This window comes from Coenobita brevimanus, chromosome 56, assembly GCF_032717465.1.
Source record: "Coenobita brevimanus isolate Jiangsu-jjx chromosome 56, ASM3271746v2, whole genome shotgun sequence".
NCBI lineage: Eukaryota > Metazoa > Arthropoda > Malacostraca > Decapoda > Coenobitidae > Coenobita > Coenobita brevimanus.
The window spans coordinates 15,159,400-15,185,578 of record NC_137009.1 but is presented as its reverse complement, the minus strand read 5'-3'; the positions used below and the strand labels follow the sequence as shown (position 1 = coordinate 15,185,578).

The following is a 26,179-nucleotide window of genomic DNA, read 5'->3' as shown; positions in this document are numbered from 1 at the left end:
GACAAAAACCACAAATGCATTCGACATGTTATGTAACGAATGTGAATGGAAGGCAGAGAGGGAAGTAGAGGAGGAGGACGGTGAGAGCACTTCCTGCAGGTGTCCTGAGATCAAGAAAGGTAAGAAAAATGTTGTCAATGTAGTAAACTCCCAGGTAAGATATCTAAATAGTGTATACTGAACTCACTAAACAAATGTATCTTCCAGGGGCCAGGGTAGATAATATGTTAGGAAAATTTTCAAATATCGTGAAGGATAGTGGGAAAAACCCACTGTCTGCCTAAATGTGGGAGGCAACGAATTTGGTAGGAGTGAGGTACTGTGGCAACAGTACAAGGATATCTTGGAGAAAGTTAAGGAGACGGGAGGGACCCCTGTAGTACTTGGTGTTTTGCCTAGGAGGAAGGTTGGGAGGGAATGGTTGAGCAGGGCAATAGGTTTTAAATGCTGCTTTGAAAGGTATTGCAGAGTTAATGCAATACCTTTCAGAGACAGCTAGGACAGGTTTTATGGACGGAATGCCATGTATAGCTGGGATGGGACCCATCACACTTTTTCAGGGATTTACTATTTTAGCTAAAATGATAGATATGGAGTTAGAGGGATTTTTCGAGGTTGAAAGTTAGACATACAGGAAATTGTAACAATCCACTCAGAAGTTATCATCAAGTTTGGGTAGATGCATCGAGACCTGCAAAAATAAGAACAGTTTACCCATTGGTGGCAATACACCCACTCTGGCACTTCAAAATGAGCAGGCGATGATAGACGGGAGAACAAATAATGATAGAGGAGTGATAAGTGATAGTACAAAAAACTGCTATATTAGTAAAGAGTTTCCCAGTTATTAATAAAAACAAAAAAAAGTAAGTTCCAAAGCAGAGGTAAAACTACTCCTAATAATCTGAAAGTGTACTACACAAACGGCAAGAGTTTTTGTAATTTAATGAATGAACAGAGAGCTATAATTTGTACAGAGAAAATAGACATTCTTGTTATTACTGAAACTTGGATAAATACACACACTTGACAATTTTTTGCAGAATATCAGATAAAAGGCTATAATTTTTTTGTGTTAAACTGTCTAGGAAGAAAGGGGAGCGGGGTACTAATTTACATAAAGGATTAATTAAAGTGTTACATTAAGGATGACATTAAGGTAATTAGGGACACAAAAAGTTTCTGCATTGAAATTAATAACATGGAGAAATTAGTCTTAGGAGATTCAAGTACATCAGATGTAATACTTTGGGAGGAAACTAGGAAAGCATCACAGTCAAGCTTAGTAATAATTGTACGGGATCTTAACCTGCCAAGGACAGATTGGCAAAATCAGACAGGGGATACAGAGTCAGAGGATATTTCTAGAGGTAGTAAAGGTTTATTTCCTTTTTATGAGTATATGAGGGAGCCATCAGATGTAATAATATACTAGATTTGGTTTTATCTGATAAAAAAATATGTCATTAGTGTTACAGTAGTTGGTGGATGACTTGGTAACAGTGATCATGAAGAAATTAATTTCAAATTTATTTGGGATGCCTATTCTACTGAAAACCCCCCGACCGTTCCTACTTTTTGTCTAGGAGATTTCGACGGGTTACAAGCTTATATTAGAACCGTATTCCATGGGGGGAGTAGTTACTTTAGGGAGAGTCGAGTAAGTGGGGAACCTCAGGTCATACTGTAGGTGTGGGGCAGGAAATTGGTGGGAATATGTGCCAGGTCACTGTGGAGGCTTAGGTCAGAGGTGAGAGGCAGGATGTAGGTGGGAGTGTAGTTCAGGTGACGGAGATTAACTTACGTCCGGTATCGAGCAGCTGTTCGGCCAGTGGGAAGTATGAGTTAATACAATACACGGGCCGAGATAGCTACTGTATATCTCTACAAACCGGTTTAGAAAGAATAGTTCAGAACCAAGATGGTTAAACAACAGATTAAAATCTCTCATAGGCCAAAGGAAAGGAATATATAGAAAAAAAAAAAATGGAGAGGAACACTTCCGTAACCGGTAAGCGATTTTGAACAGGGCTTCGGCTGGAGGGTTTCGAGGGCGGGTGAAAGCCTTCTTCTTTGCTATCCCTATTTCATTCTATTAGTTCAGTTACTCTTCTAGGACCTGCCTTGCAATGGCCAACCGGCCTACTGCGGTTATCCTTTCTTCTTATGTTCTTATGTTCATGTACAAAACCTTACAATTTAGAATATACACTGGTGGTGGCTAAGAGAAGACAATTTTAAAATAATTGAGAGGGTGCGACTAGGGGAAATGTCAAGAATGGACCTAATGACCAACCCAAGACTCTCTCTCTCTCTCTCTCTCTCTCTCTCTCATATTTAGCTATGCGAATTAAATAAAGACATGGCCACACACAATAGACAGCTACACGAATAACACAATGACACATGTACATAATTCCGTTAAACAAGCATGTTTATTATAGCTACATGCAGTGAGATTTTTGTAAATCTTATAAGGAACTACGTACATAAATATATAGCCTATGGCCTGTCATATACAGTATATGCATATGAATACAGTTATATACGCACCAACATAAGCACAAACAAATGCATACATATATAAATAAGCATAAATGTACATAAACATAAATGTACACAAATATACGTACATTATAAACATTGTTATGGTGATTAATTATGCATACCTACCTGTTTACAAATTCCGTCATCTACAATTATGTGCTTAAATCATGAGGCCAGAAAAAAAAAAAAAAAATCTAATAAAACTGCAGCACCAACTGAACTTCTTGTTCGTATTTTTAGTTATTTAGCCAACGGCCATACCACGTTGAGTACACCGCTTCCCGTCCGATCAGCGAAGTTAAGCAACGTTGGGTCTGGTTAGTACTTGGATGGGTGACCGCCTGGGAACACCAGATGCTGTTGGCATAACTCCCTACGTGTCAAGTGGGGTTGGTGGAGGATTAGTGCCCCTCCCTGTAAAACAATTAACTCTATACCCTTGGCCACCCCGTTTGGGATACATGGCGTCTGGCAATGAATGAATGAATGTTTTCCGGGGAGGGGCACTAACCCTCCGACAACCATCTTGCTGTCACGTACGGAACACGTGTTGGTTGGTTATAAGGTTACCACCCAACGTTGTCAATGGTTTCCTGCTTTACAGGAAATCATTTGCCTCGCCACTCAATGTAGGGCTATCCTAAAAAATATGGAAGGTGTGTGCAAGATATTTACAGAAGAAATCTGTGCAGCATGTGAGGTGGTGTGTGGTGTGAAGAGAAGACGAAAGGGGGTGCAAGGAACAGCATGGTGGAATGAAGAGGTGAGACAGGCTGTGGCACAAAAGAAGAAAGCATACAATGAATGGATGAGAAATAGAGGTGTGGAAGAAGTTGAGAGATGGAAGAGAGAGTTACATGTAGAGAAGAAGAGAGAGGTGAAAAGATTAATGAGAGAATGAGGGGGGTGGATGAGGAATTTGGAAGGAATTTGAGTTTAAAGTGGAGAGACTGTAAGAAAATGTTTTGGAAAGAGGTAAAGAGAGTAGGACAGGGTGGCAGTGAAGTTAGTCGGGAAGTGAAAGATAAAAACGGTAGATTATACTAGTGGAGAAGGGAGAAAAAGTGAGCAGATGGAGAGAACACCTTAATAAATTGTTGAACATAGAAAATGAAAGTAAAGCAGGTATAAGTGGCTAGGGAATGGCTGGGAGAAGGAGGGATGTGAGAAGAGAGGAAGGAATCAGTAGGAGGAAGTTGCAGAAGCAATGAAGAAAGTCAAAATGGGGAAAGCCCCAGGAACTGATGGAGTGTGTGGTGAATTGCTCAAGCTTGGGGGAGCCATACTAGTAGAATGGATGTGGGCGATGTGTAGGTTGGCCTGGGAGGAAGGTTGAGTCCCGGAGGATTGGAAGTCAGGTATAATTTTTCACTTGTGCAAAGAAAAAGTGGAAAAAGAAGTGTGTGGTACTCATAGGGGCATTTGCTTTCTTAGTATTATAGGAAAAGTATGTGGTAGGATACTTATTGAGAGAGCTAGGGAAATAACAGAGGAATTACTTGGAGATGAACAGGGTGTTTTAGGAAGGGAAGAGGTTGTGTAGATCAGATATTCATTCTTAGATCTTTAGTGGAAAAGTTTCTAGAGAAGGGAAAGAAGTTGTATGCGGCTTTCATGGATTTGGAGAAAGCATATGACAGGGTGGATAGACAAGGATTGTGGAAAGTATTAAGAATATATGGGGTAGATGGAAAGTTGTTGAATGCAGTGAAGAGAATGTATGAGGGGGCTAAGGCTGCAGTGCATGTGGATAGTGAACTGAGTGAATTTTTTTATCTGAAGGTTGGGTTCAAACAGAGATGTGTCATGTCTCCATGGATGTTCAATCTGTATATGGATGGGGTTATATAAGAGATACAGGTAGGGCTTCGGATTTTGGAGTGGCCCTAATGAGAGAGTGCAGTGTTTAGAAACTCCCTGTACTGTTGTTTGCAGATGATACTGTGTTATTAAGTAAAGATGAAGGAGAGCTGCAAGGCTTGGTAGATGAGTTTGGGAGAGTTTGTATAAAACGGAATCTAAAGGTGAATGTAGGGAAGAGTAAAGATGAAAGTTTGGGAGGTGAAGTGACTGAAAGGGTACACCAAGGAAGAAAGGTTGCTTGTTCCTTGAAAGCAATGATAAGAAACAGGGAAGTGAGCTTGGAAGTGAAAAAGTTACTACATGACAGTATTGTGATACCAACTCTATCGTATAGAAGTGAAGCTTGGACCTTGCTGGGGGGACAGAAGTGAAGAGTGAGAGCAGTGGATTGAGTTATATGAGAGGAGCATGTGGAGTCACATGGAGAGACAGACTGGCAACTGAGGATGTGAAGGTGCGTTGTGGTGTGGATATGAATGTGATAGAAAGCGTTAGGAGAAACACACTGAGGTGGTTTGGCCATGTGGAAAGGATGGAGAGTGAGAGACTGACGAGAGCAGTGTATGTGAGTGAGGTTGAGGGGGAGAGAGGAAGGGGGAGGCCAAGGATGAAATGGAGGAATGGAGTGGAGAGGTAGAAGAGGGAGGCAGGGTGTGAGCTGGGAGCAGGGCAGTGAAATGGCGGGGGACAGGGTGACGTGGAGGCGATTTGTTTGTGGCCACCCCGTATGAGATTAAGGCGTCAGGCGATAGACAGATAGACAGATAGACCAAGTGAACAGAGGGGTACACCCGAGGTGGATGGCAAACTGGTGAAAAGGTGAGCTGGAGCACCCGTTTCACCTTCCCTCAGGACCTGTTCCTGACCATCTCCCTTTGCTGAGCCTTTTTAGTGTTTTCATTTACACAGAGAGCAGGCCAACATGATCTCATAATATATCTACTTCCAACTGTCTACACCACACTACATGTACATTAGACATCACACCTATTTCCATACCCCCTTAGCAATGGTCGGTGCAGTATTATCTGTAAATTCGGTGGTACCTTGGACTGCCACCACCAGTAGGGTAGGGCTAGGGGCACAGGGCCCTCCTCGTCACAGTACAGCGACTGTTCTGTCAGCAGTTATTGCAAACACAGTTCACGACCGTCAGCAGAGAAGTGAGGATTTGGCCTTATATTTTATTAATATCCTTGGTCTTAATACCAATCTCAATTCCGTTCACTTTTCCCTCCAGTCTATATACCCACTATCCCTATTTCTCACAGAAATCCAAATCTCTCCCTCTTTTGACATCCTCATTTAGTTTTCCTGGTTACTCTTTCCTCACAAACTTCCGTAACAAGGGTTGCACTTGTTGTTACATCTAATTTGAATATGCTACTGACATTATTTCGAACATCACTTCACCTAACTTTGATTACTCATTATTTAAACTAAATTACCTAAATATTACCAATTATATGTGTATGGTTTATCCCTCCTCCAGTGCTTCTTCTGAACCCAGCATATTTGACTTCATATCCACAGTTGACCAACCTTACCCTCATCCTTACCTTTGAAATGATTTTAACGTCCATAGTGTAGAATGATTATTGCATTCTGCCAGGACTGACGGTACTTGTCTAGAACGGAAGCTGTTTGCAGAATCATTTAATCTCAAGCAATTGGTAAAACAACCAACCAGACTACCAGATAATCCTGACCATAGCACCGATTTCTTGACTAATACCCCAGATCAGTACAGGGTAGAGTTACCGTCACCACTTGGATCCTCCGACCACAATCTCATCAATGCCTCATTAGTCAGTTGCCCGAGACCTCCCTGTTCTGAACCAGTCAGGGTGACCTGATGGCACTCTGATAGGGCAGACTGGGATGGATGTAGAAATTATCTTGCTGGTATTCCATGGCAATTTTCCTTCTCCACTGATGTCATTCTACCCAGTCCCACATTAATGTTAATACAAGCTGATATGGATTTGTTCATACTCAGTCAACATTTCACTAACAGTTCGGACTCCCCAAAATGGTTTGACAGCAATTGTGCCAAAGCAAAGACCCGCAAGTCCATAGCACATAACTTTTATTTAATTAAAAAAAAAAATCTGAATCCCTTGATCAATTTGAAAGTGCTAGAAACCATGGAAAGGCAGTAATAAATCTCACTAAATCAAACTTTCTTCACAACAAAGTATCCAAAATATTATATAATCATAATGACAATAGAATATTCTGGTCAACTCTCATTTTTTTTCAATAATAACTTTAACAGAGAGACCTGGCCAGTGAAGGAGGAAGACATTCGCCGGCTCAGACGTACAGAAATGACAATGATTAGGTGGATGTGCAGTGCGTCCCTGCGTCCAAGGCCTGGAGGGGCTGGGTTTACAATGGAAGAGTTGAGAGGTAGGATGGGACTGGAGTGTATTGGTGTCGTGATGAGGAGAGGTAGATTGAGGTGGTTTGGACATGTGGAGAGGATGGGGGATGATAATTGGGTGAGGAAGGTGAGAAGTGTTAATATTGGGGGTGGGGTTATGAGGGGTAGACCGAGAAAGACATGGGACGAGGTCATTAAGTGTGACCTTAGGGTTAAAGGACTGAACAGGGAGGCTGCAATGGATCGTGCAGCGTGGAGAGCCGCCATTAGGTGACCAAGGCCGACACATGCAAGCATGTTGGAGCCTTTAAAAACGAAACGAAACGAAACGATCGTCCATTCCCCGACTAAAATCTTCAGATGGAACCGCTATAAATGACCCGAGTGGAAAAGTGAACATCAATGGCAGTACTTTTGCCAGAAATTCTACCTTGGTGGAAGTCAATCAGAACGTCCCTGTACTGGAACTTGACTCTCCCAAAATTGATCCACTGAAGATCAGACTAGATAGGTATAATCCGTTCTATGCAATTCACTGACCAACAGAGTTCCACGTTTAGAGGGAATTTCTCAAATTGTTTTGAAAAAGTGTTCCCCAAAAATTGCTTGCTCCTTTCCTAGCTAAATTATTCAGAATATTCATAAGTACCTTTTCATTCCCTGATTCTTGGAAAGAAGATAATATCCATACAATTCCGAAGGAACGAAGTTCCTGTGATCCCACCTATTACAGGCCAGTGGCTATCACATGTTCTCTTGGTAAAGTGTTTGAGATTTTAATTAACTTCATTTGCGTCCAGCGTCCTCAACGTAGGATGGAGCTGGGCAATTTTAACAGATACTAAAGGGAGGGACCTCGAGGTAGGGACCTATGAGTTTTGCGACTATGAGCCTATAGGGGCAGCCAGCACAGTCCTTCAACAGAGGTACATGGGAGCTAATGGGTTAAAGACTGACAAATTTATCAGTTTCTACCCATTATCGTCCGGCATCCTCAAGGCAGGAAGGAGCTGGCCAGTTTCAAAAGTTACAGAAGGGAGGGACCCTGGGATTGGGACCTATGACCTATGAGCTTTGCAACAATGAGCCCATAGGAGAAGGGCAAAATACTACGTACTCTTCCCGCACAATCCCTCACACAGGAACCATGAGAGCTAATGGGTTAATAAGCACATTTTTAGACATTTTGAATCTAATAACTTAATTAGTGACAGACAATACGGTTTACAGAAGATCCACTGTTCATACACTTAGTCTCTTGACTCATACCATCCATCAGTCAATTGACCAACATGGAGAAACCCATGCAGCAGCCCTTGATATTTCTAAAGCTTTTGACAGTGTGATACCTTTCCCTGCTCTCCTAATTCCCTTGCTATTGCCAGTAATCTTTTGTTCCATTGATTTCCTCAGATTTTGACGACATAAAGATTAGAGTAGTAGATTATGTAATTCCAGTTCCAACTCGATTTACTCCAGTTTGCCAGAAGGATCAGTCCTGGCGCCCATCCCTGCTCTTAATGCATAATCTCTTATCTATCACCCATAATCCCATGCATTCATATGCAGGTGACTCAGCACTTCAGAGTTCCTTTGTTCTTAAACACCGACTCAAAAAGTTTATTATCTCGCAACTCAGTACTGCAATCTCCATAACTCAAGACTTATCTAAGACCACTGAATAGGAACAAAATAACATTTTCTCATTAAATACTAAAAAAAACAGATACGTATATATACAGTTTACTAAGAGACAGATATTGCGTGATATCTATATTACCTTCATTGCTAATAATACTCCTATCTGTAAAAAAATTGAAATTCTTTGTGTTTCACTTAACAATACCCTCAGCTGGACCTCTCATGTCAGATCACTTAACCCTCCCCGTCCCGTCAACATATGGGTACATTGCAACATTTTGCATTTGCCAGTCCCAACGACGTACTGGTACGTCGTGCAATTGCAAGGTCCCTAATTTGCACATTTTTCAATTTTCGCGCATGATTTTTCGTACATATACACAGGACATCTTCCTCTATTCCTCTGCAAGATGCCAAGCAGGGGCAATGCTTTACACAGCATAACCTCCCCCCTCCTCCCCTTCATGCCATTGTCTCGACAATTCACCTGTTACCAGTGACCCGGCCAGTAAAGACATTCATTGCCAGAGTGATTCCCCAATCGATGACAATGTGGAGGACAAAGTTTACATAGCATTACAGGAAGAAACAGTCAGAAATAATGATCAGGTAATGTGGCAAAAGAAGGTCAGGTATGGTGATGAGTTAGTGAGTGAAACAATGCTTATAATGCCTATATTACTGTTTGAAAACCAATATACTCTTGTACTACATATAAATTTGCACCAAGTAAATAAATACCGTTTATGAGTGGTGTGAAATAGTTACCCTCCCATAGAACTCGTTTTCTTTGGTGCCAGCCTGTTAGAAAACCCAGTCAGGTAAGGAGGTACTGGTACCTGGATCGAGTATTTCAAACCTCAGGTGAGCGATATCTCTCTGAATTTTCGATGTTTCTCACCAAAAGTGGAGGTTTTAGCCAAAAAAAAAAAATCGAAAATACCTCGGGATTGGGGGGTGTCAGAGGTGTGAAATAGCTCGGGACGTGACGGGTTAATAAAACCACTTCAAAGAAACTCTGCTTATTGTAAAGAGCCCATAACTTATTCACTGGCGAGCAGTTGATTATAATTTACAAATCACATGCACTCTCAGCTGTAATATTGCACATCCTTGTGGAAAAGGTGTGAAGAGGTTGCTCTAAAACAACTGGACAAAATTCAGAACACGGCTATGAGAATTATTGATAACCGTGCAACCAATGAACTACAGTGCCTCCCCTACAAGTACAAAGGAATGTTGCCTCCCTTGCATTATTTTACAGATACTTTTATGGCAAATGATGAGACTAAGTTGTATCCATTGTGTCACCCCTCCACGCCTTGCCCCACAGTACACGGGCATCTTGTAGCACTCATGACTGGACTGCCACACAGCCATATGAAGATCTTTTGTCCTGTCATAAGTCTTTTCTTCCCTGAACTGCATCTCTTTGGAACTCGCTTCCCCGGAATAGTTTCCTCCCGAACTTCAACCTACAACATTTGGAGTCCAACTGTTAGAGATTTTTTATGAATGAAGGACACCCATAATCTGGACCATGGGTTATTTATGTTTTATTATAGCCCCCATTAAAAAGCGGAGCGATAATGTTTTTGCCTGCCTCTGTATGTGTGTGTGTGTGTGTGTGTGTGTGTGTGTGTGTGTGTGTGTGTTCCCATTATATCTTATGAACGGCTTGAGGTCAACATTAAACCTTCAGGGTATCAAGATATGGCCAAAATCTTGGCCGAGTTCAGAAATGGGCACCCACGGCCAAGGTCAAGGTCATCATAATGGCTGCCAAAGGTCAGCTAGTTTTAACTGCCCACCTTTAGCACCATTATATCTCATGAACGGCTTGAGCTATCTACACTAAACTTTCAGGGTCTCAAGATATGGCTTAAATCTTGGACTTGGGCAACAGCTTATTCTGGTGGGTGATAATCTTTCGGCTCCCAAATGCTTTTCTTTCTTTTATTTTGTTTTTTCTTCCTCTGTTCATATTCTGTAAAAAAAATAAAGGCAAAAATTTCCGAATGGATAGTATATTTCACCTACTGTATAAGTTTTTCTTTTGTATGTATTGATAAATAGATAAGACATACACCTATATGGAAAATTACTGATGATTATTTTCAAACGCTTAGCACGAAACTTTAAAAATGGATCAAATATGGTTTTCAATCAATGCACCTTATATTTTGATATAATTGGTATTTTAATGAGAGAGAATTAGATTTTCTGGCATTTTGGATGATGCCGTGATGATGCTAAGGGAAAGGGCGGTTTTGACAACTCAGTCCCGTCGGTCTGATGATGTCCATAACCTAACATTCTTGTTATTTCCATAACATTTTATTAAGTTTAAAAACATTTTTTAAAATTCCGTGAGGATAATGACAGCTATGGCCAACTACTCTAGTTCGAAAAGTAGCCCTTACTAAACGTCTGGAGATAGTAATAATAAAATACGCCATCCTGTTAAGGAGTTGAAGTACAATGACGCTAAATACTTACTGATCTAAGATGACCATACTGAGAATAGAAAAAGATATCTTATATGGAAACAGATTGAAAGAAATTCCATTAACTCCCTCTATACAGATACGTCTTTTCATAATTAAGCATTTCACTCTAATATCATCTTTTTAATTTATTTCTTGCTCTCTCCAGAAGACTTTTTTCAGCTTAGGAAGAATGCTTAATGGTGAACGAGGCCGGAAGGAGTCTCCATTGACCTTTTTACTTCGAGGGATCTCCTCAGAGATGAGTAAAGCCATCTGTCAGTAGCAGGTGTTAAAAAAAAGAAAAAACTTAGCTGGGATGAAGGTGTTACATCTTACTACCCCCACGGAGCTCCTTACCACTATAACTTCGACACAGTAATGTTATGATGTATACTGTAGAGGGCAGCCTGATTAGCAAATGGTTTAGCTGACCTCACCAGCTAATACGTTAAGGAGTTGAAGGGGCGAAGTGCCCAGCAGAATCGTGAAGGAGAGCTGGACGCAGAATTTAGGCCGCGTTTTCACGGGCCACATTAGACCGGTTTAGACAGCTTTGGACTCGTAAGTGGTCGTGAGAACAGGTTAAGGTCGGTCCAATCCTGTCCAAGCCTCCTATTGGCTGCAAGAGTGATTGGGAGTGGCCTAGAAGAATGTCACTACTTCAAGAAATAAAAGATTTTTGCCAAATTCCCAAACGATTTGGGCTGAAACCTGACTTAAAGGTTCACAGAATACACTTAACCCTCTCGGGTACATTCACGCGAATTGCGTGACATGTGATTTGGGAGATAAATGCACGTAGACACGAGTCACGGTCCTAAGCAGAAAAAAGGTCATCAAAAAGAAAGTTATTGGCCGATTTGCGTCAAATCTTGGTGCGTTCTAGCGGACACGTGTCTCTTCCGAAGTAAGCACTTGGCAACACTGTGTCTGCTCTGATGAAACAATGTGCAGTCATCCATTTAAATCTGCCATTTTCCCCCTCCCACCTGAGGCAAAAGTCATTTTTGAAATATTATAATTGTACAGTGTTTTTTTTACCATAATGTGAAGTGATTGTGTCTATGGAACCTAGATATGTTGTTTGTAAAGCACTGGGGCTCATTATCAGCCGTTATGCCTACTGGCAGGAGTCTGGTTTGTTATATCATGGTTTGGCACTCTGCTTCACCCTCTCGTAAATGATGTGAGTATTATACCTTTTATAGTGAAGCCAATGCTTATATTATGTGAAACATATAGTGCCTGGATTAGTGAAATAACTGACCTACCATAGCAGGCGTTATGTACACCACAGAGAAATGCCACAGTCGCTAAGGAAACAGATGGTCACATACACCATACAGTCGGGAAGGGAATAATAGAGGAGGTTGGGATGGAATCATGTGATAGTGTTTTATACTGCATATGATTTACAGTAAAATATACATATAAAATAGTGCAGTGAGTGTTCGTTGAGAAATAGAGTGAATTGACTGACTTAGCTCAAACCTAGCGCAAGTATCAGAGACAACAAATATGCCACACAATCACAGACTTCAATGAAAAGGTATTGTACCAATCTCAGACAGTGCTATACTGCGTATGATTTAGTGTGCAACATACGTATACAACAGTGCAATGAGTGTTCACTGAGAAATATTGTGTGCATTGACTGACATAGGTCAAACCTTGCGCAAGTATCAGAGACAACAAATATGCCACACAAGCACAGACTTCAGTGAAAAGGTATTGTACCAATTTCAGACAGTGCTATATTGCATATGGTTTAGTGTGAAACATACATATAAAATAGCGCAGCGAGTGTTTGGAAGAACGGTGTAATTGTTAACGTTCCGAAGAAGGGAGACCCGAGTGAATGTGGTAATTGGAGGGGAATCTCTTTGTCACCGATAGCTTTGAAAGTTTTCAGTAGAGTGTTGTTAAATAGGTTGGAGCCGGTGGTTGAGGGTATTCTGAGGGATGAACAGGCTGGTTTTAGAAAGGGACGTGGTTGCAATGATCAGATCTTTATAGTTAGGCATTTGATGCAGCAAGTTAATGAAATGAGAGTACCGTTAAGTCTTTGTTTTGTTGATTTTGAAAAGGCTTTTGATAGTGTTTCGAGAGAGACTATGGGGAAGATAATGAGACATTATGGAATACCAGAGGAGTTTGTGAGGGTCATTATGAACATGCATGAGGACACATTGTGTAAAGTGATGGTTGATGGTTGTCTGAGTGATTCGTTTGAAGTCAAGTCCTGAGTAATTCAAGGTGGTGTTCTATCGCCTTTACTATTTATATTGGTCATTGATTACATTATGAAACGCGTTGGAACAGAAACCGGTGCAGGTATACTTTGGGGAGAGAACAGGAAACTTTTGGATTTAGATTATGCAGATGATATAGTTTTGATTTGTGATGGGCCAGAAGAGATGCAGAGAGTGTTGGACTGTTTGGTGAGTGAAGGTCGCAAGGTGGGTTTGGTTATTAATTGTGGAAAAACTGAAATAATCAATATGAATATGGAAAATGCGCAGGAATGTGTAACTGGAGGTATGGTTGTAAAGCAAGTTGATAGGTTTAAATATTTAGGTACTTATTTAGCCAAGGATGGTTCTTTGAACTTTGAATTCGAGGAAAGGTTAAAGAAGGCTAATCAGGCAATGGGAATGCTTAAAAATATTTGGAATAATAACAATTTTTCTGTGCATACAAAAATCAAACTTTATAAGGTAATGGTTAGGAGTATCTTAATTTATGGACACGAGTCTTGATACAGCACAGTGACTATGGAAAATAAATTCTTGGTGTTCGAAAATAAAGCACTTAGAAGAATATTAGGAGTTAAGTGGTGGGAAAGGATACCAAATAGTAGAATTAGAGAAATAACGGGAGTGCAGCCGGTCGATGAATATGTTAGGTTCTCACGATGGAAGTGGCTAGGACATGTGTATAGGAGACAGGGAATAGTACGAGGTACACCAGGGTGGGTGGCACTTGGTAGGAGAGGTAGAGGAAGGCCAAAAGAGATGTGGGTGAGGACAATGAGACGGGAAGCTGGAGATGAGTGTTGGGGAGATCTTGAGGAGTTAGCACAAGATAGGATGTGGTGGTGAGAGTTCATCGAGGCCCTATGCATCCCCGAGGGTGCCACAGGAAATGATTGATTGATTGATTGATTGATTGAGTGTTTGCTGAGAAATATTGCTTACATTGACTGACGTAGCGAAAACCTAGCATAAGGATCAGAGCCAAGAAATATGCCACAAATATATAGGCCTACGTATGTTGTACAGCGAATGTTCATGGAGAAATCTATTTTTATGCATCGCATGTGTTAGGCAAACGTAGTGCAAGGAGGAGAGAACAAAAGACGACACACACACACACACACACACTATATAACTTCTCATCTTCAAACCCTTTAAGGTCCTGCCAACATCTCAACACCTCTGGAGGAAGTGAGTTATCCATATTTTGTTGATCTCTATATTGACTATTTCTATATTTCTATATTTTTTACACAACTAAGTATTGTTTTTTGCATATACACATATAAGATGGAAGAAAGTTCAGCTTCAGAATCACTACCTAACAAAAAGACTAGTGGTCATGTCGAGTTTCTGAGAGCACTATCAAAAAGCTTATGATATTTCACGTATATACTTTGAGTACAAAAAGAAAATAATAAAACCTAACGAGCGAAACTATGTAGATGTGTGTGTGGCAGGGAAAGAGAGTGTTTTTGCATCGCTTGCAGGTGAGGAGGGGTATTCTACATTAGTCATCCAATTACTCGAAAAATAATGGACGTATCGATTTCCCGTAAGAACCATGATAAAGATTCTACATATGTACAGGACATAATAATGTAATATCTCTGATGGAAAGTCATTGTTACATATAAAGGTTATTGTGCACGCATGACAAAAGTGCAGCACGGCTGTGAGTATCCAGTAGTTTTTTTGCGATATACTCGGAAACTCTGAGAGCTATCAAGAATCGGCGGGTACCATGAGAAAGCTCATAAATTCTAAATAAAATTATGAAATAAAAACATAAAATGTGCAAGAAAACTTTTCTGGTAGAGCTCCCTGCACAAAAACCTTTTTTTTTTTTTTTTTTTTTTTTTTCAAAAAATGGCTTTAAATTTTTGGCTATTTTCTCAAAAACTACAAATCGTATCACAACCGGACTTTCCCATTAGAAAGCTGATGAAATTCTCTATCAAAACTTCTAATAACATTTTTCTGTATGATGGAAAACATTCGAACTAGGATTTTGGGGAGTGAGATTGATGTTTGGAAAAGTTTACTCATGATGGCCTAATGTACTTTTATTCGTATTTTTCTCTATTTTTTCCCTTTATCAGTTAGAACAAACATCGCCGAATAAGATATATAGGTTTCATGGCAATATATAGAGGTTTGGGTGGCGAAAATAAGGCGAGAATACGTGTTTTCAGTGGCGTGCGGACGGGCTGGCGGGGAGGGGGTTGGGTAAAATCGTCTGTTGGCAAAACTTATAAAACTTATACTTGTGCAAGAGGGTTAAAATTGAAGATGACCGAGTCTGCATTGTTTCGAAAAATTTCGAGCTATCTTTCTGCTCCCCCTAGAGTTTTATTTCGGCCATTAATGGTTTAATACTCCAATTTTGTGTGATCTACAGTAATACAAAGCCCCTATTTCATGATGAGATTTATTTGGCTCCCTTCTTGGATGATCATGGGCTTCTTCAAGCGTTAAATCTCTCATTTAAAACAAACCTTATTCTCAAGTCAGCCATTATTGAACATCAATGTTTACACTCAGGCACGGACGCTCCTGGCCGCCTTCTTGACTGTTGCTGATGTGCATACATTTGTGCGCAGACTGATCCCGCCTAGGCTAGTTTCTGGGGCAGGGCTGATTTCGACCAGTCTGTACTGGTCAAACTGTCTCGCCAGAACAGCAATATGACTTGTCTAAACTGGTCGATCCCCGTCTAAAAGCCTCACGAAAACATGGCATTATCCTGGAATACTGTACTTGGTCATCCAGTCATGTTGGCAACGTCGGATTGAGTGCCTCAGGAAATGGCTCGGAAACGTTGCACCTTCCTCATCCCCTCAAGCCAAAATGTTATCGTTAGGTTAACCCTAAGTTGGTGTGACATAGGTTGGTTCAATGTCAAAACATGAATTTTCCGAGAACTTTATGGTTTGATTGCCCGCATCATCTCATCTGCTCCCGAGTGAAGGCGCAACGTTCCCGAGTAATTTCTCACTGAAGGAACACCAACGCAGCCAGTATGACTGGATGACTAACTGTACTGGAAGAAAAGAATACGCAAACAGGATGAGCTGTGATGGAGGACAGGTTCCATGTGAGTCACAGCATGTTGTACTAACCTAAAAAATATTCCTGGCATCTTTCAGGTAAGTGAATGGTCACATGGAATCGGACTGGAGGCTCGATTTGACGACAGTAACCTAGGAGACTCATTCTCATGTTAAAACTAAGGCCAGTATTCTCGCTGTGCAAGGAGGCTCTCCAGCACCTCTTCCTTAACATTCTATATTTTTATTTATTTATTTATTTATTTTTTATGCTAGGGAGAAGGAACCAAAGGCCACGAGCTCGCAATAACCATTCCTGTCAAGACAAAAAAACAAAATACAAGAGAGAGCCAAATTCAAGATCCGATCATTTCAAGATGCTTGGACACACTGGACTTGAAAGACCGGAGATCATAGGAAGCAGGAAATACAAAGGGAGACAATTCCAGAGATGACCTGTTGTATAAATGAAGGACTGAGAGTAACGGTTAACTCTTGCATTAAAGAGCTGGACAGAAAAGGGATGAGAGTTTGCTGCCAGAAGGGTGCTATGCACTCATCATAGAGGTGGAGGGATGCAAGCAGACAGTTCACAAGAGCAGTGACCATTGAAGTAGCGATAAAAAAGAGATAAAGATGCAACAGTGCGGCAAAGAGACAGAGGTTGAAGGGAGTTAGTAAGAGGAGAGTTGATGAGACGAAAAGCCTTTGACTCCACCCTATTGAGAAGAGCTGTATGTGGGAAACCACCCCAGACATGAGAGTTGTACTCCACCCAGGGACGGATTAAACCCGTATATAGAGTCAGCAATTGTGCAGGGGTAAAGAAGGAATGGAGTCGCCTTAGCACACCAAGTCTCTTTGGAAGCAGATTTTACAAGAGATGTAACGTGATCTATCCAAGATAAGTCCCGTGTGAATGAAACGCCAAGCATGTTCAAGGATGATGCAGGATTAAGCTGAATATTATTAAGCATTAGTGGGTACACCTATGGATGATTTTGTCGGGTTGATAGGTGTAAGAACTGAGTCTTTGATGCATTAAAAACAACAAGATTCTTTTTAACCCGGTCAGAGATACATGCCAAGTCAGACATTAGGTATGCCATAGCCTCATCCCTTGTCTGTTGAAGTAACTGCTGGAAGGACGTTGTGGGAACCGAATGGATAGGTGAAGGGTGGAGCTAATGAGTGGATAGGGTTAGATGTACAGCTTAGGAGGTCATTGATGAATAGATGGAAGAGAGTTGGTGATAGGACAGAGCCCTGAGGAACACCACTGTTGACAAATCTAGGAAAAGAACGATGGCTGTCTACAACAGCGGCTATAGAATGACCAGAACGGAAGCTGTAGATGAAGGCACAGATAGGAGGATAGAAACCATAAGATGGCAGTTTGGAGATTAAAGATTTATGCCAGACTCGATCGAAAGCCTTTGAGATGTCAAGTGCAATGTCAAAGCATTCGCCAAAGTCCCGAAAGGAGGATGACCAGGAGTCTGAAAGGTAGGTAAGAAGATTGCCAGTGGAGAGTCCCTGACGGAACCCATACTGATGGTCAGAAAGAAGGTTGTGATAGGAAAGATGCTTTAATATTTTTCTATTAAGAATTGACTGTAAAACTTTTGAGATACAGGATGTTAAAGCAATTGGACGATAGTTAGAAGGTTGGGAATAGTCACCCTTCTTTGGGAGTGGCTGAATGAGAGCAAACTTCCAGCAAGAAGGAAATGTACAAGTTGAAAGATAAAGGCGAAAGTGTTTGCCTAGGCAGGGTGTAAGCACAGAAGCACATGTCTTGAGAACAAAAGGAGGGACTCCATCAGGCCCATATGCCTTGTTATTATTGAGGCCAATGATGGCAGAAAATACATCAGCTGAAGGCATTTTAATGTCAGCCTTGAGGAAGTCAGAGGGGGGAAGTGATGGAGGAACAGCACCGGAATCGTCTAAGGTGGAATTGGAGGAGAAAGTCTAAGCAAAGAGATTTGCTTTATCAGTAGAAGAAATAACTACAGAACCATCAGAGTAGACAAGAGGAGGGAAGGATGGTGAGGTAAAGTTGTTAGAAAAGGTTTTTTGCAAGGTGCCAGAAGGAGCCGGAAAAATTCTATTTGGAGAGCTGAAAGCATTTGGTACAGATGAAATTATTTTTAGCAGAGCGAAGAACAGGCTTAGCATGACTCCGGGCAGAAACGTATAAAATATGTGATTTAGGGGTGAGTTGGTTCTGGTACCTTTTATAGGCCCTCTTCTTGTTGAGGACAGCATTAGAACAAGCGTGACTAAACCAAGGCTTTCGTGCATTAGTCAAAGGATATGAGAAAGGAATATATGCTTCCATGCCCGAGAGAACAGCCTCCGTACTGCTCAAGGCACACCCAGATGGCTCCCAGCCATGGAAGCAATAATCATTCCAGGGAAAATCAAAGAAGTACTGCCTGAGGGCCTTCCAATCTGAAGCTCCAAAGTGCCACAATTGACATTTCTTTGGACGGCCCCCAGGCCGTACCGAAGCAATAGGACAGGTCAAGGTAATTAGGTTGTGGTCAGAGGAGCCCAACAGAGAGGAAAGATTAGCAGTGTAAACAGAATGATTAGTTGTGAGGAAGAGGTCAGCTATGTTGGAGCTCTCTCCAAGGTGGTCTGGGATACGGGTAGGGTGCTGTACAACCTGCTCTAGGTCATTAAGGATAGAAAAGATGTAGGCTTGTTCACCAGGTGGATCAGTGAAAGGAGAGGAGAGCCAAAGGTGGTGGTGAACACTGAAATCTCCTAGAATGGAGATTTCAAAGAAAGTAGAAATGGATAGAATTTGTTCCATCATAGAAGTAAGATAATCGAAAATATTTTTTGTAGTAGTATTAGGGGATATATAAACAACACAGACATATTTAGTCAGAGAATGACAGGAAAGCCCGAACCAGAGAGTAGAGGATTCAGAAGAATCGAGTTCAGGATTTGAATTTCCTATAAAAAAAAAAAAATAATAATAATAATAATAAAAAAAAAAGACTTTCCTGATCTAACAGATGACACCCCGACATGTAAAAATACCCCCGCACCAATACATCAATCCTGTATGAAACAGCCCTAGCATGTATTCAATATGGATGGTGAGTGTTAGCGCCGAAGTGGTGACATGTGGAGGTGTAGGAGGGCTACTGGGCCTCGGAATGGGTCACTGTTCCCGATAAATAGGCCCTGAAGCCTTTGCCCAGAGTCGGACACGTAAAAAAAAAAATAACAGCACTTAGCTATTATCACACATGAGGTATTAGTAGTACTTAAATACTGACCTATAACAAAGTTTGTAAAATAAGTGATTACGTCGAGTAAAGGAACAAGCACACCACCGTCCACAACAAACATCTATTTATAGCTTCCGACTGTTTGATGTTACACAATGACTGGATACAACTTTCAGAATGATAAATTGTATGATTACAGACCTCACTATCATACGAATATATTACTGTTTTCACCCTGCATTCAGATCGTGGTGTGGAAATAATACTATGGATTGAAACACTATGTAATATATATTTTTTCCGTTATCATAACAAAACCACTAATTCCCAGGACAACAGGATGATGGAAGAGCGGTTGAGACAATGCGACTAGACCTTACTCTCTTGCCGCTGGATGTGGGGAGGGTGGAGGGTAGATAAATGAATGAGAACGAGGGAGGGGGGGAAGGGGTTGAAACTGGGGGTGTGGCAGTGCCACACATACCAACCTGCTCGTCGAGCCAGTCGCTCTATTTTTGCTGGAAACTGTACTTTCATTAAGTGTCTGTGAGGGCACGGTGTCGTCCAAGGCACGATCGATAGCACTATCACTTAGCCTTTTCCCCGGCACTAAGGGCAAAACTTTCGCGGGGGTTGATGAGACTATCAGCCCTGTTTGCGGTGATACGGAAACAAACAATGATGAAGAAGACATGGCTCCTCACGCTACCAGTGCCGTGTAGGCTACAGACTGAATCGCACATCCGCGGGGTACTTAGGGGTTCTAACTACCCAATGGGTGTCATAGAAAATGGTCGCGAGTTCAAAGGGAGGCAGGAAGGTGCTTGCGGTACATCCCATCAGCCAGTGGTGCTCCGTGCCCTGAAACATGACGGCTATACAATTCAGCCAGTGCTTAGGGATCTTAGACTTAAAAGAAAATAATCCCGTGATGATAAAATAATCCAAGTAACTTTAATGGAAAGGATTCTAGAGAATGGAAAGTTGTATGCGGCCTTCATGGAGTTGGAGAATGCATATGACACGGTGGATAGACAACGAATGTGGAAAATATTAAGAATAAATGGAGTATGTGGGAAATTGTTGAACGTCGTGAGGAGTATGTATGGGGGGGTATAAGTAGTGCATGTTGTTACGACTCTGAAGTGGCGCAAAGAATATCAAAATATTTATGATGATCTGACTGCGTTATAAAAGAATTAATAAAAAATATACTGGATGAAAAAGAGCTTTGAAGCAAAGAAAGGCACACCTCAGAGCAATAACTCAAGTTCTCATCCCCCGATCAACATAAATAAAATCATGGGGAACTAGGGAAAAAAAAATTAATACTACAACAAAGTAAACCTCACAAAGGGATAATGAATGGACAATAATGAACAACTAATTTAGAAAAATAATTATATACTAGAAAGGTCAGAAAAGAAATATTATCAAAACAAATTAAATATTTTATGCACAATAATACCCTGAAATCCTAAAACTAAGTAAACAATAGATACAATGCTGGACAGGACACCAGGGGTCTCAAACCCATAAAAACACTATAATAATAAAAATAACAATAATAATAATTATAATAATAATAATAATAATAATAATAATTCCTAACTATGATATACGAAATAAGACTTATCTGAGTTGCGAGTATACGGGTGTGGATGCGGTTCAACAGTGGAGCTTACATAAGGAACGAAAACAAATATTAAGGTATTCCCTTAACAGACCCTGCTCACGAAAATTTCAGCCCTTAACTGAACTTTTGCACGGTAACGGTGGCGTTTATATGACAACAGTGCGGATGTAAAAGTAGTGATTGAGGACGCCCTTTTACGATTTAACTTAAGTTCACAAAACATTCCCAATGTGCTAATAGTTATAACACAACGATCATGAATATGGAAACACTGGTTCCAAAAGCCGTCTGAGCGGGATTAACAATACTTTTACAATAACGATACTTCAAAACACACGTCCACAACCCTAACAGTATAGAAAAAATTGTAAGTCTTTATAAATGAGGGGTACGTGGGAAAAGACAACAGGTTTTCACGAGTCTTTCACACGTACATGTATACATACGATTTTGCACACACACACACACACACACACACACGCATATATATATATATATATATATATATATATATGAAATGAGAGGCGTACAGCATAGTGCCCCCGGAAACGCACCGACACCCCAACCGCAGCTGAACCACGGGATGCCGTGAGACAATGGCATAAGTCAGCCCGTGTCGTGCACCCCTATAACACCCAGCCTTGCCCTGTCACCCTAGCAGGAAGAGGACACTACCTTCGGGGAGTGGGACTGCCGGATGAGCTAGGGGTGGAGCTGCTCATTCAGCTCCAGACAGCACCCCTCAGGAGACAGCCTACTGCCGCTCCCGCCTTCGCAAGGCGGCTGATTGCCCTCCGAAAGTGTTTCTCCCGAGTTAGCCTATTGCTGCTCCTCGCTCTGCCAGAAGGAGTCTGCCTACTGCCGCTCCTGCCTTCGCCAGACGGCCGATTGCCGCTCCGAAGGTGCTTCCCCCGAGTCGGCCTGTTGCCGCTCCTCCCTCCGGCAGAAAAAGATGGCCTATTGCCACTCCCGCCATTATCAGACGGCCGATTGCCACTCCGAAAGTGCTGCCCCAGAGTCGGCCTACTGCTGCTCCTCCCTCTGGCAGAAGGAGACAGACTACTGCCACTCCCCCCTTCGTTAGACGGCTAATTGCCGCTCCGAAGGTTTTTCCCCTGAGTCGGCCTTTTGCCGCTCCTCCCTCTGGCAGAAGGAGACAGCCTACTGCCACTCCTGCCTTCGTCAGACGGCCGATTGCCGCTCCGAAGGCATTGCCCCCAAGACGGACTACTACCGCTCCTCCCTCCTGCAGAAGGAGATGGCCAACTGTCCCTTCCGCCTTCGTCAGACGGCCGATTGCCGCTCCGAAGGTGTCCAAAGGCACGCTGATTCCCCCACTCAGGCCATGGCCAATTGCCGAGCCTTGGCACCTCATAGTTGCGCCCTTGGGCAGTCACGGCCAATTGCCAGGCCCCATGGCCAAAGAGAAGTGTTGACAGTGTCATTACCCCAGCGTGAGACAAGAGCCCGGACCTCTAGTATCGGAGAACCCCAGCGAGGTCTAACGGCTTCCCCTGGCCTCTGCTCCCTACGCCTGGCCCTGGAGAAGACCCACCTGACGGACCCTAGTTCAGGTCGGTGCCGCAGCCCCTCCCTGACAGCGCCCCTCGACTCTGGGGACCGCAGCCCTCAGTCACTCCAGACCCTCCCCAGGACGCCCGGGCGTGATCTCTCCATGCTCACAAGGTGGCGTAAGACCTCCACCTCCGGCCGAGACCTGCGCCAGAGATTCTTGGACCTGTTCGGCCCCAGTCCTGAGGGCCACACTCCTGAACCTAGCCCGGAGACTGCAGGCTCCTTTGCCACCTGCATCCCTGGACGCGAGAGGGCACCCCTACGAGCCGTCCCGTGACCTCTCGGCACGCCCTCCCTTGGCGGTGCCCCCATTCCGGCAGAGTTGTTGCCGGCGTGTTTCCCAGCCGCCCCCACTATATGAGTGAATGATGTTAAGTGTGGTGTTGCCCCAGAATTAGTTGAGTGACTTTTGCTAGATGTGACGTTGCCCCAGAATTAGTGTAACAGTGATACAGTGACTTAATGTATGTTGTTACAGGAAACCGGAGAGAAAAGTGTTAATAATATTCTCCCGCTTCTATTGCCGTAAAAACAGTGAATTCCTAGTGTCCTCCTCCCTCTCTTTAAGAATCTCCTCCCAGCAGCTAGTGTGAACGTAAACGAGGAATAGAATCATTTGTCAAAACCCCTTTGCTATCAGAAAATACTAAGTTTGAATTAATAATACTTACTCTTTCCCAATATTACTATAACTCTGTTCTGACCCGCCATGAGTCACTCCCCTCTCCCCCGCCCCCCATGTGCGACTCACTCCCCGCACTCCCACGCGCACCTGTATTCCCTGTACACCTGTGCAGTAGAATAACTGTGTTGGTATCAGTATCAGTTAAGCCAGTATCCTGCGAGATACTAATATCCTAGTTAAGGTTTTATTTCTCTACCACATACTGTTTTGTAATCTCTGCTGTTTTGTCTTGTGTCTGACTGTGGTAGTATACGTGTAAAGGTTATTGCCTGGATTTTTTGTGTCCTACCTCTCTTTATTGCACTAAGCCCCGGTCTCGAAAGAGGACCCCGCTAAACGTTTGGTGTTCTAGGACCGAGGAGTCGGGCCTTTTTCACTTAGCATTACAATATATACTGTATATATATATATATATATATATATATATATATATATATATATATGTATATATATATAATAAGAATCACTTGTGATTACAAAGGCAACTAAACTATTATTTTATACATGAGAACAAATAAAGTAAACTAAAGATTAATACATAATATCAGGCACACGTCACACGTCAACACCTGAAAAAGAATTTTCCCAAGGAAAAATTCGTCTTCAGTTACGTGACAATCAGCGATAACATTATCAGTACCTTTAATGTTTTTAACAAACTGAACTGCTGATGGAACAAAGTCCAGCGTGTAAGTCACTGATTCTTTGTTTTCAGATAATTTAGAAACTTGAGTGTGTGGTCATCAGTAAATACAGATATGGTGAGGCCAAATGCAGGGCAATATATAGAAAAATGTTGCAAAGTGAGGATCAAGGCCAATAACTCTTTCTCTACCACTGAATAGTTACACTGAGGATTTTAAAACTTTTTACTGAAATAGCATACGGGATGCTTAACTCCCTGATCGTCATCTTGCAAGAGTACAGCACCAGCCGCAAAGTTACTAGCGTTTATAGCCAGTTTAAATGGTTTGTCAAAATCAGGTGCAGCCATCACAGGGTAGTTACATAAGGTCTCTTTGGCCGCCTCAAAACTCTTCTGACATTCCTTGGACCACTCAAACCTTTTCTCCTTTTTCAACAATTCCGTGAGGGGAGACATCACAGTAGGAGATTTTTCAGAAACCTTCAATAGTATCTTATACAGCCGAGAAACCTCCTTAGTGCACGTCTATTCTGAGGGGTTTTGAATCTCATAATGGCCTCCACCGTAGAATCAGGGGGGAGCACACAAGCATGCCCAACCATGTAACCTAAGTATTGAACATGGGCACACACAAACTCACACTTCTTTAAGTTCACTAGTAAGTGAGCCTTGGAGAGTCTCGACAGTAAGATACCAAGTTCCTTTAAGTGGCTTTCCCAAGTATCAGTATACACTACAACATCATCAAAATAGACTACACAATTTTCCATGCCTTCCACCACTTTGTTCTTCAATCTTTGAAATGTTGCCCGGGCGTTTTTCATACCATACAGCATCACGTTACAACGATAGGTTTGCCCTCCAGCCACGAAGCACGATATAGCCTTGGCCCGCTCTGTTATGGGTACTTGCCAAAACCCTTTCTGTAAATCTATGTTTGTAATGAACTTGGCGGCACCAATACGATTGACACAATCCTCGATTCGGGGCAAGGGATAAGTGTCCGTCTTCGTCACGGAGTTCACTCGATGGTAATTGATGCAGAATCTGACCAAGCCATCCGGCTTCGGCTGCAGCATCACATGGGAACTCCAGGGATTAATGCAGGGAGAAATGAGCCCATGATCCAATATATACTTGAGCTCTTTGCATAAGACACCAAGTCGTTGTGGGTTGACTCGATAAGGTGGCAGCTTCACTGGAACAGCATCACCCACATCTGTCATTTTGAATCCAGTCGGTCAGCCTAGGGTCGCAACTGAACACTTCTTTATAGGTGTAGAAGAGGGGTAACAGCTGCGATGATTGGTCCTGAGGCAGACGAGACAGTTTGGACTTTAAGATGGATTCTGCCTCGCCATTCTCCAGCCAGCCATAAATAGAGATGTCCCAGTCCCACTCCAGCACGTCGTCCTCATCATTCTTTCCCGCAACAGCACCAGTCAAGACAAAATGAACAGGAGCTGGAGACTCAGGGGCACAGTGATACGGCTTCATCATGTTGATATGACAGAACAGATGTTTCTTCTTACAATCAGGCGTCTCAGCCAGGTAGTCAGTCATACTAATATTCTTCATTACAGGGTAGGAACCACTGAACTTGGCAGCCAGTGGCTGACCCTGCGTGGCAACAGCACTAGCACTTTGTCACCGACATAAAACTCCCTTGACCTGGCCTTCTTATCATACCAAACCTTCATATTTTCTTGCGCCTGTTTCAAGTTCTCATGGGCCAATTCCAGAGTCTCGCTCATACGGATCTTAAAATCTTGCACGTAATGGAGTAAGCTCTGGCTCTCGTCCACACCACAGCTGCACGTCTCCCTAACCAAGCTCAGGGGACCTCGGACTCGGTGGGCAAACACAAGCTTGTTAGGAGAGAAGCCCAAACTCTTCTGTGGAACCTCCCTCATGGTGAAAAGTAGAAATGGCACTCCATGGTCCCACTCCTTCTTGTGCTCCAGGCAGTACTTCTGAAGCATCATCTTGAGCATCTGATGGTAACTCTCCAGGGCACCTTGAGACTCGGGGTGGTAAGCATTGCTCTTTATGTGGGAGACACCAAGTTGTGCCAAGGACTGCTGGATAACATTGGAGAGAAAATTTGACCCTCTATTGGATTGGATTTCCCGGGGCAAACCAAATTTAGTGAAAA

The 26,179-nt window shown here is 42.4% G+C and overlaps 1 non-coding gene across 1 annotated transcript; it reads left to right on the top strand.

The window, feature by feature from the left end:
* Positions 1 to 2,794: 2,794 nt before the first annotated feature.
* LOC145401849 (5S ribosomal RNA) lies at positions 2,795 to 2,913 on the top strand. Its single transcript, XR_013897689.1, has one exon. It is a non-coding gene; the product is annotated as a 5S ribosomal RNA (ribosomal RNA).
* The last annotated feature ends 23,266 nt before the right edge of the window (positions 2,914 to 26,179 follow it).